At 35.4% G+C, this 15,600-nt stretch overlaps 1 protein-coding gene across 1 annotated transcript in view; it reads left to right on the top strand.

Annotated features, from left to right (window-relative positions):
* Positions 1–283: 283 nt before the first annotated feature.
* The window catches only part of LOC118280360 (scavenger receptor class B member 1), a 67,158-nt gene continuing 51,841 nt past the window's right edge, over positions 284–15,600 (top strand). The window contains exon 1 of the mRNA XM_035600358.2: positions 284–547. The gene's annotated coding sequence lies outside the window, so the exon portion shown is untranslated. The remainder of the gene's footprint in view (positions 548–15,600) is intronic.

Consider the following 15,600-nt stretch of genomic DNA (forward strand, 5'->3'; position numbering starts at 1 on the left):
TTTAAAAACTACCATCTTTTAATCACTGACATCGTAACTTGTTTTCCGTTAGTGATTAAAAGGTATTCTCAATAAAATACGACTCACTGAAATAGAAAAAATAAACTTTTTATTTAGACCATCGAACTAACAACGAACAAAGGTATAAATAAATATACGCCGTAAACATCCGTACGAGAAAACATCCGTATTATCACTGTAACCCTTTAACTATTCTTAAAACTACGAGCATAATATTAATACTATGCATACAGTGATTCGTTGGATTAAAATCATAAGGCAAGCATGTAAGGCGAGCTAAGGTTAACTTATAAACATTTCGCAACCCATGACGGCCGCTCGCGCCGCGCGCGCGCGAATTCGAATTTAGAATATAAATTCTTTACGAAATTATTTTTTTATTCTGTTTTTTTTCTTTTGTATCTATGAGTGTTCGATTTCTTTTTTATTAATAAAATTAGTGCATGGACTTTTTATGTTTTTGTGTTGAGTGTTGAAGTTGTTTTTTTTTTGTTGGTGATTTTGGTTTTTCGAAATACGAATACAGGTTAGTGTTTTTTTTATTTATTTTTTTTGTGTTATTTTTCGTATTTTCTTTTTGTTTAAATATGTTTTATGCTTCAAGTTTTATTTTGTATTGTAACGAAAAATTATATGAACTTGAAGAACACGCGTTCGAAATAAATAAATTAACCAATATACCAACATAAAAACAATATAAGTAATATTATAGAGAGCGTAATAAATTAATAATAGCCCAATATATTATAGAGAGCGTAAAGTTTTAATACTTTACGAATATCCGCAACAAAATAAATAAATCCGAAAAAATAATTATTCAAATTAAAGACAAATCAAAAATTGAGAACTCAATTTAAATTTAAAAATAATCGCAATTTATTATAAAATGTCATGCATTTGTACGTAATAACATCGATAATATTTTGATTTAAACGAAAATTTGGTACCTAAGCGTAACATATTAAAAAAAAAATACTAGAAAAATAGTAACTTTGAATATTATTTAGATTTTTTCTTGAAAACGTTGCTAAAAAAGTTTAATATCACAAATTTAACAAAAAAAAAGAACATATTTTCTTCAATCATAGGATATAGATAAGTTTCAGAACTATCTTCATAAAAAAATAAATTAAATAAATATGTACAACTTAAAACTAAAATAAAGAAAAAAAATTTCTGATTTAGATTTAGATTTCAGCAATGATCGTCCCACTACAAAGCAGTGGCCTCCCTACCCTTCATCCACTCTTCTGTGTTTAAAGTTTTATATATTTTATTTGCGTTAAATATAAATAACTTTATTTCGTAAATAAATATGACTTGTATCCTGTAGTTAGTTACTTTGACACACAAAATTGTTAAAACCTTGCGAGGCTAGGACGATGACGACGTACAAACATAAATCCTTGAATTAGAATATTACCTAATATTTTTATATTGCTGCTATAATCTATGTATAATAGAATTACTTCTGTTGTTGTTTTTAATTTGAAAAAATGTTATACATATTTGTGAATGAATTATTTGTTTTTTAAACTGACATGGTCACTAACACTATTATTAGAACTTGAGACGGGATATTTACCATGTTTATTTGCAACAGTGCCGAAATATCGGAAACTCATAGACATAAATAAAATGGTAAATATCCCGTCTTAAGTTCTAATGATTTAATATTTTTTATTTTTGGTCTAGATAATTATTCTCGGGCATTAATTCCCTAGTTTTCTATTTTTTTAGAAGAGAGATTTTCCCTTATAATTAATAAATTATAATTAATCGACAAAAAATATTTGGAAAATCTGTCCAACCAATTACTAGGTACTTTGTTTTACTATTCCTTAGTAACATAATAATTATTATATTAAAATATTTACATGACATAGAAATATTTAACTAAAATATTTACAACTTAAAAATACCGTAAAAGAAATGAATAAGAAATAAAAATAATTTAAAGCGACTAAAAAATAATCTTTAAAAAACATTTTTTTAAACTACGTAATAATTCTAAATTATTTTCTAACATTTTTACAAATACATAATATAAAAATAGATGCTTGGTCGAAACGCATCATTTTTTTTTGTTGCGTTTTGTTATTGTCGAGAGAAAAATAACGGTAAAAAATGCTCTTATTAAAATATGTATAATAGGGTAAGTGACTAATTTTAATTTTAAGGTCCGCCTTGTAAATTATTTTAAAACATTAGACACGTATTTTTTATTTTCTTACGGAAACAAATATTTTTTAAGATAATTATATCGATTTGAAATTACACTTCGGGAGTTTTGAAAATTGGTGAATTTATAGATTTGGGTAGGTACTAGAAAAAATTTCCTACAATTTATGTATTGATAACTTTTTCATAAAATCAATATTCAAATTGTACATATGGTCCCAAAAAAGATTTCCTAATTTAACAATATTGTAGAATACAAAATTCTCTACAACTGTTGTAGGTCACTGCATTTGCTCCCACTCCTAAACTTTGATTCGTTTCATCGAAGTATTGTTATCTTATACGACAAAAAAAAATACGTTTCAAATATTTTTTCATTACCTAACAGACGCACTAAATAGATTTTAATTTTTGTACGCCGTCATCATCCCTATTTAGATTTGCTATATACATATGTTGTACGTATGACGTACAGCTAATTTAATATGAATACAATACATATGTATATGTTATTTACATATACTAGATATACTAAATTAATTGGCAAAGAAAACCTACCTATATTACTATTTTTAGTACATAGGTAATTAGCATAGCTTTGTTAAACATATTTTTTTAACTTCCTTCTGACTTCGAAAAAGGAGGTTCTAAGTTTAACCTGTATGTATGTACTATGTAGGTATGTTTGTGCGCGCGATTATCTCGCGTTTGACTGAGCCGATTTTGATGCGGTTTTCAGCATAGTATTTTTAAGACGTAAGATAAGTTTATAGGGCTATTACTTGACTTAAAAACTTAAGAGAAGGATGTAAGAATACCATTTTACTTAAAAAATGGAAGCGGTAAATATAATTTTGGGCGGTACTCTTAAAAAAAAAGTTTTTAGCAATATCCATCGTCGTTACAAATACATAAACTTCGAAAATCTGACAAAATAAAACAATAGATAATAATTTTTTGTAATAACTATCGTGAGACATACTAAATCAACTAAGCAGCGTAGGCTGCGCGATATCACCGGGTCTGCGGACTCTTCTCATGATGAAGAGGCCCTCAATGTCTCGAAACTAGTAGGTAGTAAGGTTATAGGGATATTATCTACCTTAATTTATTTTAAGTTGTATTATTACAGTGTATAGGGACAATATGTTGTCACGTATTTTATTCCAGCAGCTATAATAGACTATAGATATAAAATACGCATAACGAAGTAGGTAAAATAAGGTACCTATTAATAAATTCGTACACACAACATTATTATTGCGGTTGCTAAAAATAAATATTCTCAGAAAGGCAGCGTGCGCAATCGTCTGCTCATGATGAAAAGTCCCTCTGTAACTCGAAACTAGTAGAGCTTTTCTCCATTAGTTCACGTGAGTAAAACGTGATTTTTAGTTAATTTAGTATGTCTCACGATAGTTATCATAAAAGAAAAATTAAGCATATTCGCTATTACTATGGAATTTATTACATATATATATAGGCAGTAGTAAAAGCAGGTAATTTTGTAAAACCAATAAAATTGATTTTATGTTGTTACTAGCTTCCGCCCGCGACTCCGTCCGCGCGGATGTCGGTCTCGCGTGGAAGTTTTATTTCTCCATTTTGAGTAACTCTGACAATGACATATTATAAATATCTATTGATTAGACCCAAATACGGCGAGGCCCATAATAATTAAGGAGATCCCTCTATTGAGCTACTGCTGTTGAGCTCGCGTTCTGTAGAATAAAACTGAAAAATAAAGATTTTTTCTACGTATTTTTCAAAGATAAAATGTATCCTATTTTATGCCCAGGATACTAAGGTATAATTATACCAAGTTTCATCGAAATCGAACCGTTAGTTTTCACGTGATGCCTGAACATACAGACAGCCAGACAAAAAAAATCACATATTTGGGTTTGGTAACGATCCAGTAACACCCAGTAACCCCTGCTATTTATTCTTTCAATATTTTCAATGTACAGAATTGACCCTTCTACAGATTTATTATATGTATAGACTAGTAGGTACGGTAGTATTTGTAATGAAATTCTCTTATTACATGCGTTTCTGAAATAGTCAATCGACTATCAGGCATCACGTGGTCGCAGATCATTTCACGGCTTTAAAAAAGGAAATGTGTATTATAAAAGACCACTAAGGGTCGATTTATACTGGCACAGAGTCGAAGCGCATTGAAGCGTCTTTCCAAAACTGAACATAACAAATTCAACCTTAACTCCACAGAGTAAAGCACACATTACTTCTGAGATTTTTAAAAGGCCCGCATTCTTCGGAGTTCGCGCGTCTGCGCGCGAATGTGCTTTTGACATCGGCGCGCATTTTTCTTTTCACACCGACCGGATCGTATACGCTTGGAGTCGGTCGTAGCAGAGTCGCCAACTATTACATGTAGGCCAAAGCGAACTAAAAGCGAATGCGCTCCAAGTTGTTCTGTGTGAACGGACCCTAAAGATCAAAACACAAAAACAAGTAGGTACGGGCCGGCTCAGCTCCGGTACGGCGTTGTTTCGAATTGCGGCTGCCGCTCGCCGCCAGCGTGCTTACGGCGCGGTGACTGACAGCTGCAAGCGCGATGCGATGATGTTTCACTTGTGCGAGCAGTATGCACATGGCCCGCGCTTCCAACGTCCGTCCATGCACGTTGGAAGCGGTAACATATGATGGTAAGCAAACGCCGCCGCCCAAGGACAACCGAAACACCAAAGGCGTTACAAGTGCTTTGTCGACTTTTTGGGGGTTAGTAATTTAAGGGTTGTTGGGGAATCGAGGATTGGGAAGATTGGTAAGGGTAATTGGGCCTCCGGTAACCTCACTGACACAACGAAACACAACGCAAGCGGATTTTCACGTCGTTTTTCTGTGAGGCCGTGGTATTACTCCGGTCGAGCCGGCTCGTTCGTGCCGAAGCATGGCTCTCCCACACTTAAATCATGGTATTAAATGATATAATCAGCCATATTTAAAATGCCGCGGTATTTAATAAAAACGTTTATAAGGCCTGTGGACAGTTTCTCCTGAGTTCTCAGAAACAACTTGACCTGTTCCGTAAGTGGTATTTACTTGCCCCACACTCCCTTTAGGGCATACAAATATTTATTTATTTACTCAACTGTAAAAAAATGCAGTATATTGTTTTTTCGCGTTTAGGGTGTTTTTCCACCAGAGATGTGCTATGTAGCTATGCTACGAGAATGTAATAGCTAAACTGTAAAGCTATTGTATATTAAGCTATTGCAATGCCATGTGCGAGTAAGATGTGCCATGAAGATGCGGCGTCGTAAAGTAGCTGTGCGAGGAAGATGTGCAGTTCGAGTATGCGATGTATCGATAGTAGGGAAGCCATCCATAACACTTATCGATAGTACGCATCTTTTCATGTAAAAAACATAGCTTAGCTGAATCCGATTCCACCAGTCACACCAGTACTAAGCTATGTGTACCAATGAATATGATCAGATCAACATCCAAAACACATCTCTGGTAGAAAAGCAGCCTTATGTTTGTCAGTTAGTTTTTTAAATTCAACCTTATAGGTGTCCATAGGAGGCCTCGGCTCACCACTAGATGATCCGTCTGCTTATTTGCTGCTCTATACCAATAAAAAATGATGAAAACTACCACTGGCAGTATTTTTGACTGTAAAGCGACGCTAACCTCGTATCGTAAGCTAACGGTTAGATTTGGATTATCTTAATATGTTTCGTTATTCGTCACTATACATATCATATAGTAGGTTAATATGCTATCTATCATTACGCTATCATACGTGCGTAGACAGACACGTGGGTTAGACCACGGGTAAAACCACGAGGTAAATGGTCAAAGACCCTATTACTTACTTCATACGTTTACTTTACTAAGTATCCCGGGGTTGCGGAGTGCCTAGCGGGTTACCAGGACTCAGGACTCTCTCAATAGTTCTGTGTCTAATTCTTCGTTACTTTCTCGGACTAGTTCATTAAGCATAGGTCTGATTTCCGAGTTCATTTTCAATCCGAACATGACTTCTGCCGGCGTTCTGCCTGTCGTCTTTTTAAAATTGTTAGTTTGAGGACCGTGCGAGAGTTTGCTTAGTCATTTCACTTTTAGTTAATTATATTCTGACAGTGTGAGCATTTACGAGACCTACCCAAATGTTCTTTTGGTTGAAATTGTTCGTCGGATCATTCAGCAACAGCCGTTAGCTGAGTTGATTGTAAACTGACACATGCGTACTGCCATCTGAACAGGTCCGCTCATACTGTTGTGGTTCTTTCCTCTAAAGACCACTACAGAACCAACTTGCACGGTTCTCTCACATTATCCTCTGAGTATTACAAAGTTGAAACTTTGTAGGTTGATGTGTTTCGGTAACCGCTATTCGAATTTTGAATAAAAATTAATAAATTTAAAAATTTAAGGGGGCCACTCCATACATGGAACCGATTTAAAAAAAAATATTTTCAGCTAACATATCCGTGATGGGTGTCTATGGATAGGTCTTTAAAAAATACATTAAGGTTCCTAAAGCCATTTTTCGTCAAAATCTATCGTTTGAAAGTTAGACGCTTCCAAAGTGGAAAAATGAGTGTACCCCCCTCTAAATTTTTAAAATAAGAGAGTGAGGAAATTAAAAAAAATATATGCTATACATTTCAATAAAATGTTTCAACTAAAATTGGTTTGAACGAGATACCATTATTAGTTTTTAAGAAATAAAACATTTTCCAAAACCACAAATATAACTTTGTCGTTCATAAAAACACTATGTAAAACCAAGTTATTTTATAACTTTTTTCTTTAGTCGTCTACTTGCTGCTACGGAACCCTTCATGGGCGAGTCCGACTCGCACTTGGCCGGTTGTTTAATCCCTTTCTCTGTAATTCGTTCGACAAATATTTCTAGACCAGGCGAAATGATACTACATCATTTTTCAGTTTTAGATCGGTCTGGCTGAAGGTTAACAACCGAATAACTGCTTGGCAAATTAATTTTAGGTCTTTTCTTACTTAAATAACATCATACTAAAATTTCAGCCATACTAAAATGATTTGAAAAATATTTTTTTTTGAATTCAAAATTGGCGCCTGGCAGACCTTAAACAACATGAAAAATGCCTGGTAATAAGAAATTCATGTTACTATAAGTTCAATAAAAATAATAATAATAAAAAATAACTTCTTGAAATGGTTTGAAAAATTGAAATTTTACCTGTACAAATGCGATGCGCACTGATGAACGCAACGACTACCAGGTGCCAGATAGCCCGTATGATGTCTGGGAGACTGAGAGGCATAATATATCTAAAAACTGGCCTTCTTGAAATGCTCTCTCAAAAACGTTGCCAGCGCTTATACTATAAGTAATTCAAGTAAAACCTTTATGTAAATAAATTATTAAAATATGATATTGTCTGTGTACTTTCAGTTTTAATCTATAAAATCATTATAATAAGGTTTGTTTGATGGATTACTTATCGTCAAAAATATATTTAAATAAATATTTTGTAATAAATATTTTAATTGCTGTATTCGTTTAGTTATATTTTCCTTTAAGCATTGATATTATTAAATGGCAACATTGAATATACTTTTTAAAGTGAAATTGAACGGATAAAATCGCTTAAAATTCTTTTATTTTTGTACTTTATTCAGAGACTGCTATGAAATATTATTAGATATTATCAATTCTTTATTTATTTTAATTTGATTAAATGTAATGCTTTTAATTATGTACAGCTTGGGGCAAAATTTGTCCATCTCCTTTAAAAAACCCCCGACACAAAAACCTAATTTCCCTTTAAAAAGTAAAAAATAATGAAAGAAACTTAATCTTAAAGTACCTAAGAATGTACTAATAATTCTTAAAAAATACGTCGCGTTGGGGGACCGCTCCTAATTTTTTGTTACTTCTCTTCGATTTTTTTCATAAGTATCACAAGCTTGGTGTTAACATTAAAGTAAATTGATGTTTAAGTACTTAACTATAACGCAGAAAATAGAAATATAGCGGCGGTGTGCAGTCCGTATTCATGCGGTCCCCCAACGCGACGTATTTTTTTTAGAATTATTAGTACATTCTTAGGTACTTTAAGATTAGGTTTCTTTTATTATTTTTTACTTTTTAAAGGGAAATTAAGTTTTTGTGTCGGGGGTTTTTTAAATTTTTAATTTAATTTTTTATTTCATACTTTTTATAGGTAGGTTAGGTTACTATAATTTCAATTCTTGTTAAGGTAAAGATTACATTCAAGGTCAAGCTCGTTCGCTTTGTTTTTTTTTACTTATTAATTACTAGTTTTTGTTTCTATAAGTAGGCTAAAGATTACATTGGTGCAGGTTTTATATTTATGTATTTTATAAAAAAAATATTTTTAATTTTTTAATTTTTTTTATTAAATTATTAATTTTTTTAATTTTTTTTATTTAATTTTTTATTTTTGTTAATACGAAAAAATTATATCTTTCAATATTTTCTTTCAGTGCGGTTTCATTTGAGACCCCATCCCAGTATATTTGCAGACCTTCGGTTAATCTCCCGCTTACGTTACTTTCACCGCCCATAACTTTAAAACGGCTCAACCGATTTTCATCAAACATGTCTAAGAACACTCGCACATAAGTCCCCTTTAATACGAAAAAAACTAAATTGAAATCACTGCATCCGTTCGGGAGTTACGATGCCACAGACAGACAGACAGACAGACAGACACGTCAAACTTATAACACCCCTCTTTTTGCGTCGGGGGTTAAAAACAAATCAATTAAATCAATCAAAATGAAATCAAGGCATACAAAATTAAATCATATCAAACACAATAAATTAACAATAAATCAACATATGATAACCTTTATATGTGAAGAATAGAGTACCGTCTATCAAATGAAATAGCTAGTTAAGTTAATTATCTACTTTGAGAGTAAAAAAACAAACACTTGAAGCTTTTTATTAATAGTAGGGTTGGCAACATTTTTATGTAGAAATATAGTAATTTTTTGCTCATAATGAAAGGGGGGGCAGTGGATGCAGGTGACGGCTTGTCGTTCTACGCGGAGGACTTTTTTTATGAGACATGCCGGTAATCGATCAGACGTATTACCTGATGGTAAACAATCGCCGCCGCCCATGGACACTTAAAACACCAGAGGCTTTACAAGTGCGTTACCGGCTTTTTGGGAGTTAGGAATTTAAGGGTTGTTGTTCGGGAATGGGGATGGGGAAGATTGGGAAGGGGGAATTGGGCCTCCGGTAACCTCACTCACACAACGAAACACAACGCAAGCGTTGTTTCACGTCGGTTTTCTGTGAGGCCGTGGTATTACTCCGGTCGAGCCGGCCCATTCGTGCCAAAGCATGGCTCTCCCACACTTAAATAAAAGCTGAAAAATTTACTAAGGGCGAGACCTTTGTTCAACAGTGGACATCTCTCGGCTGATGATGATAATAATAGTTTTTTAAACGTTATCTAATAAATATAGTACACTTCAAAAAATATATTACTTGAGTAGGGAAGAATAAAAAATAGAGGTTTGCATTTTTTTCAATTACAGCAATTTGTACTATTTTGAATAAGCAAGAGGCGTAGGAAAAAAATATTATTTTGCGTACTATATATTTCTTCAAAAGTATACAGTATGGAGCCCCGAAATATAGTACAATACTATATAATATAGTACGGTTGGCAACCCTAATTAATAGGTACTTAATGGCAATAGATAAGGAAACGTTACTATGTATTTATAATAAACTGTGGATGATGTAAATGTATCGTGTCATTAGAATAGAGTAGATGACTACGTTTTACATTTAATGATTATTTTAAAATATTACACACATATTTTTTATTTTCTTACTGGAACAAATACTTTCGAAGATAATATGATTGATTTGAAATATCGCGTGACGTCTTTTCTAGGCACGTTTTATACGTGAAAATGACGTATTTGCTCCCACTCCTAAACTTTGATCCGTGTTATCTAAGTATTGTTATCTTAACTGACGGACTAAAATAGGTAGATTTTTAATTTTCATATCCCGTCGTCTTCATTAATATTCCTAACCCCCTAAAGGCCGGCAATGCTCTTACAACTCCTCTACGTATCCCGCACGGCGCTGATTGCTTACCATCAGGGGCCTTAGTCTGCTATTACAATTGTGTCACAATGGTCGATCATTGAGCAGTGCAAGAGGGATGGAGCTATACAACCTACATAGCTCCGTCCCTCTTGCACTGCTCAGTGATCGACCATTCTGACACAATTGTAATAGCAGACTAAGGCCCCAGGTGATCCGTCTGCTCGTCTATGGGCTTATCCCAAAAAACATCGAAACCGTGATTTTACATTACGCAATGAAGTTTTTGCAGTTTTACATAACAACACGTATTTCAGAGATAAATCTACTCGTGCTACTGTTATCTACAATTTAATTATCACGATTCGAAATGGCAGAAAAAGGTAAAGCTGAAAAATTGACTTTGAGTCGTAAAAGATGTTACGCCTGATTTATCGCTGTAAAGAAACGTAGATAGTCTTAATTTTATTGTAACTTTCGTGAGACATACTAAATTAATTATTATACATATGTTATCGGCTTACTCACGTAACTCTTTGACGAGGAACTCGACTAGTTTCAAGCCATGCTAGAGGCTCATATTCATGAGCAGCATTCCGCGACACACGACGCGGCGATTGTCGTACGATAATACTCATCCAATGCAAGTCTTTCGATATTACAACGGTTATAACCCAACACTTAATCAATTTCACCAAATCCATTCATTAAAATGTGACCCACTGTTTTAGGCGACCCAAAATAAGGTCGTCAGTACTGGGCGTAGTCTTTTGATGATCGCAAAAAAAAGATAGCCACCCAGCCCTTTTACTTTCGTATAAGGAACTTGTTTTCGAAAATCGAACGTGGTATGTCTGATGTCGTCTCATTGCTAATTATGGTTACCTACAGGCAATCCAATGGGTGTGTGCATACCATTATAAGATTTTTTTTTACAATAGGCATGTTTCATACTAGCCAAATTCAATACTTTTTTCGAAACGTCAAAAGACGATATTTTCTATGAAATACTCTATTATGACGTCATAAGTTTTTTACGTCAAATAGCAGATTTATTTCTAGAAATATAGCTAGAAAAAAAATGGGAAATTAAGTAGTTCATCAAGTTTATGATCGAAAGTGTGATTATTTTTGAATATTTTATTGTATTGAAAAGTTGTAATTAATTTATTTTTGACCGAGACCGATTACATTATCCCTATTTTGGTTACAGACAATCCAATGGGTGTGTACACACCATTATATTTTTTTTATACAATTTATTGTCAGTGGTGAAACCGTGTCGTACTATCATCATGTAAGATGAGTAAAGGCATTTCGTAATGTTTTTAAAAATGATTACGTACTTACTTGAGTTTTACTGTTACGACAGACGGGAAAACATGCTTATATTTTTATTTGTATTGTAGGTCAGTAATTCAGGGATCGCGTGACGATCCCCAGTCACCGTAAGTGTGGGTCTGGTTTTGGTTTTATACAAAACCAGAACCGTGCGTATCTTCATCATTTTTTATGAGACATGCCGGTAATCGAGCAGACGTATTACCTGATGGTAAGCAATCGCCGCCGCCCATGGACACTTGAAACACCAGAGGCTTTACAAGTGATGGGGAAGATTGGGAAGGGGGGAATTGGGCCTCCGGTAACCTCAAATCTACGGGTAAAAAAGTACACTTTGTTGTGTTGGCATCTATATACAAGAATGTAATCCAGAGTTGTGTCATCCCTAAATGTGTAAACTAGGCAAGAGTCCAGGGCGTAAGGTTACAGAGAGGCGCAACACAGCGCGACGTGGCTAGCCTGAGTTACTTTTCTTTTTTTTTTTTTTTTGTAAGGGGTTAAAGTCATCCAATGACTTCTCTCGCCTTGGGCGAGGCAAGAAGAACGACAACGACTCTTATTGACTAAAAACCACCTCGTTTCTACTCCTGCTTTTCGAGGCGGAGCCCCGGTAAACCCGCTAGGTAGTCAGCAGCTCCGGAGTGTTGCTTGCCTACGCTTATGCTCTCTACATACAACGTGTAACAAAAAGAGGGTATACATATCAAGTGCACGGTTGCTAGATAACATAACAAACGATACGGGAAGGGTTTTTTAAACTCATGTTTTCATGGTACCAAGTTATTAATTTTACAAATCGCGCCGTCGCGGGAATCAAAATTGGGTAGACAGGTACTAGGCGATCAGATTGACAGAAGAAATGTTCCGTAGTATTCGCGAGTGATCCCTGTAGTGTTGTGACATGTTTGTATGATTAGAAATCAAGAACCATGCGATATCAAGTATTTTGGTACAATTTTTTTTAAACGTATTTTAAGCTGAAACTTCGTTTAGAGATTCTATTCAACCTGTATTCATCAGCGCTTCTTGATGTATAAGGGTATTTTGTTACACGCTGTATAATCCACCTATGACATAATCAATGAAGGTCACTAATAATAAGCCACTGCCTGCTTGTCCGTCCGGTAAAACAAACATGTCCTCATCCAGGGCCAAGGTGGCAGCTAATAATAACACTGCAATTATCTAAAAGGCCAATTTTTATCAAAATCGATGAAGCCGTTTCCGAGTTGCAGTAATTACTGCCTTATTTGCATTTGGGGATTGTGCACAGTGCCGGATTTGCCAGGCAGTATTTAGGAATTATACACAGTGCCGGATTTGCCAGGCAGCAAATATTACGGGCCCCGCGTCATATAGGGGCCCCGCGACTGAATATTAGTGTTACATTGTTCTCACATAGTTGAAGCCATCGAAACAATGTAACCAAGAATTGTATTGTGAATCTGATTGAAAAAGAGTAACCTATGGAGTTTCTTGCTCGTTCCATAGGAATCTACACTTTGGAACGAGCAAATAGCTTCACTAGAGGACTGACCGACCGTAATATTTGCTTTGACTATCAAAAGTGCCTTCTTGGTCTATTTGAAATAAATAATTTTGACTTTGACTTTGTGCCCAAATCCACTAAGGTACCGACTCGATGTACAAACTAGAAATCTTCAAAGTATCGTGAACATGACATCGTTCAAGAACTTCACGACAAAGATAGACAATGTCACTCAAGGGCCCCATGTTCACTGATTATACATTTGGCAGAGACCGGGCAGCAGCGCTCTCTGATCAACTTAAAGATTTTAAATTGCGATTTAATTTTTTTCTGCCAATAGTAAAGGTTCTAAAATTTTTACTGCACTGTTGGCGCGGTGGCTGAGGGAAAGAACCTCCTCACGCTCCACAATCGCGAGGGCCGTCGGGGATCACGTGCCAATCTCCGGACACCGTAGGTGTGGGTCTGCGGACGGCGAGCAAGGGTAGCTCTCCGCCCGATGAGAACCAGACCCGTGCGTGCGGCACGTCTTTTCCGCGTGCGCCTCAATGAACCATCAGACCACCACAGGCAGGCCCAGTAGGGCTGATGCCAACCCGGAGCTGCGGACTGTCTAACGGTTTACCAGGGCTCCGGCTCGAAAAGTAGGAGTAGGAACGGGGTGGTTTTTAGTCAGTAAGAGTCTAACACTTCCTCTCGCCTCGCCCAAGGCACTGGATGAAATTTATCCCTTAAAAAAAAACTATATGCCAATGAATACTATAATACGATTTGAACTTCTGCACTTCTGCCCCCTCGGGCAAATAAAGCAAAATACGAGGGCGGGACAATAAGTCCGTGACTTTTTGAATAAAATACAGGATTACGGATATTTTTTAATTTAATTTTTCAACATACACTCCTTTAAGATCCACACACTTTGTCTAAAGATTCTCCTATTTTTTTATCCCTTCCAAAAATATGATTTCTCGAAGTCATCAAAAAGAGCATTACTTTGTGAAATGATTTCATCATTGGACTCAAATCTCTTTCCACCAAGCCACTTCTTTAAGTTTGGGAACAGGAAATAGTCACTTGGGGCTAAATCCGGAGAATAGGGTGGATGAGGTAGCAATTCGTAGCCCAATGCTTGAATTTTCGCATCGTGCATCGTCCTGTGAAAAAGAACTTTCTTCTTGGTCAAATGCGGTCGTTTTTTTAAACTCACATTAAATTGACCCAATAAGTTGGCAAAATATTCACCATTTATTGTTTTACCCTTTTGAAGGTAGTCCACATGGATAATGCCGCGTGCATCCCAAAAAACGGTCGCCATGACTTTATTGGCTGAAAAACCCACCTTGGCCTTCATTGGGGCCGATTCACCCCGAGAAACCCACTGTTTTGGGAAGTGGTGCGTTGTATTGGATCCATGTTTCATCCACGGTGATGAAATGATGCAAAAACTCGTCCATATTACGGTTGAACAACGCCAAACACGCTTGCGAAGTTGTCACACGTTTGCGTTTGTGGTCGATTGTGAGCAATCGCGGCACCCATCTTGCGGAATGCTTTCTCACAGCCAAGTGATCACTTAAAATTGTAACCACTGATCCATATGCAGATGCCTATGGCTTTCAATCTCCGATCAGCCAACACCATATCGTGGATTTTTTCAATGATTTCGGGTGTAGAGACGTCAATTGGGCGTCCAGAACGTTAAGCATCTTCCGTGCTCCTTAGGCCACAACGAAATACTGTGAACCACTTTTTTACCATTGAAATTGATGGTCCAGAGTCCCCATAACAGTTATCAAGCTTAGCCTTGGTTTGTGTGATGTTTTTTTTTTCTAAAAAAATAATGCTTAATGAGCACACGAAAATCACTTCTTTCCATTTTCTTTAAATTACGCGGTAGTCTGCTCAATCAATGGCTCTCAAAGACAAACCTAAAGCCGCAGCTTCTTCAAATTTTGCCAGAAGTCAACTGATAGATGCCTGTTGACCCCTTTAATTAAATAACAAGAAATAAAAAAAGTCACGGACTTATTGACCCGCCCTGGTATATATATCGAACGATATGATGTTATGATAAAATGTTTAAACACGCCGAAAGTTCTAGAGTTCAATGTGTTTATTATTTACACGTGTAAATACTTATTATCAAAATACCTAACATTATTATGTATTGTAAATTTGTTACAAGTTATGTTATCAGGATAAGTTACATTTAGGTAATTAATATTATCTCTATATTTAAAAATGTATTGCTGTTCGTTAGTCTCGCTAAAACTCGAGAACGGCTGGAACGATTTGAGAAGAAACGAAAAGAATGTTTTAGGTGTTTGCCTGGTCAGCTAGTAACATTTAAAAATACAGATCGATTAGCTCAATTTCAATATAACAGTTTTTATTCTATTCTCTCAAACTTTTACTTAGCACGCGCTGCTCATGATTAAGGGTCCCGGTCGGGCTCGAAACTGATCGTGCATTCCTAGTAATAAGTAGGCAATTTTTTCATGGAATC

Source organism: Spodoptera frugiperda, chromosome 21 (genome assembly GCF_023101765.2).
Source record: "Spodoptera frugiperda isolate SF20-4 chromosome 21, AGI-APGP_CSIRO_Sfru_2.0, whole genome shotgun sequence".
Taxonomy (NCBI): Eukaryota; Metazoa; Arthropoda; class Insecta; order Lepidoptera; family Noctuidae; genus Spodoptera; species Spodoptera frugiperda.